Here is a 1,137-nt window from a genome sequence, read left to right on the forward strand (position 1 = left end):
ATTTTCTTGGGTTGAAATATACGAGGGCCAAAATACTTTTTAAAATATATTTATTTAAAACATATATATTTCCAAAAATATACAAAAAATAGATATAGCATGTATTTACATAAATATTTTTGAAACATATTTTAGCAAATATATTTTTCGCCCGTTTTTTATTTTATTCTGAAACGTATTTTAAATATATATTTGAAAATATTTATTTCCCCGTATGGGATTACATATAATATTTATATAATATTATATTATATGATAATTTATATTTTAATTATAATATATTATAATTTATTTATATTATATTTAATTATTTTAAGCAAATAAAAATTTATTTATTTATTGAGTTAGTTAGCTATTTAGTTATTCATTCATTTCCATTGAAGGATGTTTTGGTTTGTCAGATTCAATTTCTGGAGACATTTTCGGTCAAAAAGGGAAGTTTTGTTACATTCAGCTCATTTCTGGAGAATATTTTGTCCGCAAACTATAATGAAGTAAACACACTTATTTCCACACTCATTAAATGTTGTGGGCGGGGTCAGCGCAGGATCTGTCCAATCAGAGCTCGTTGCGCATCCGGTGGCTCGTTTATAAAGCTCGTTTCTGCACAAGCCTCTCCAGCCTTCAGTGCCTCCAGCTGCTTCAGCTCACGCGCAGGAGAGCGGAGCCGGTTGCACCGGTGTGTGTTTGGACCTGACGGGGCTGTGAACGGAACCGATGCGCGAGAGCTCGAGGAGAGAAACGCTGTCATCTAGAGGTGAGAGTCACTAGACCGCAATATATTTCATGCACCATATTTGTTATGATTTAATTAAACCTTCGAGCATTTCAGTGCAATGTCATATTCTTGGCTCAGTCTCTGTCAAGTGCAATTTAGTCTGATGCTTATTTGCAGGTTTAGTCTTCATGTGTGAAGAACAGCTGTTTAGTCTGCACGCGTTTGAATAACAATAATTGCATATGTTTATATAGACAGATGTTCAGCTGCCTATATCTGTGTTGGAAGGACTGCAGTTCAGTCTGTTGTAGAAAAGCATTTTTATTATTAGTCTGTGTGTCTGTAAAGAACAGCAGGTTTTAGTCTGTATGTGCTTTCAGGAAAACCCGCAGTTTAGTCTTTACATGTTTAAAAAAAAA

At 33.8% G+C, this 1,137-nt stretch overlaps 1 protein-coding gene across 1 annotated transcript in view; it reads left to right on the forward strand.

Moving 5' to 3' along the window:
• Positions 1–626: 626 nt before the first annotated feature.
• Positions 627–1,137, forward strand: part of LOC107570263 (protein FAM131A-like) — a 30,331-nt gene continuing 29,820 nt past the window's right edge. Inside the window, exon 1 of the mRNA XM_016256473.1 lies at positions 627–757. The gene's annotated coding sequence lies outside the window, so the exon portion shown is untranslated. The remainder of the gene's footprint in view (positions 758–1,137) is intronic.

The sequence above is a fragment of the Sinocyclocheilus grahami genome, unplaced genomic scaffold (assembly GCF_001515645.1).
Source record: "Sinocyclocheilus grahami isolate Dianchi unplaced genomic scaffold, SAMN03320097.WGS_v1.1 scaffold1435.1, whole genome shotgun sequence".
Lineage (NCBI taxonomy): Eukaryota > Metazoa > Chordata > Actinopteri > Cypriniformes > Cyprinidae > Sinocyclocheilus > Sinocyclocheilus grahami.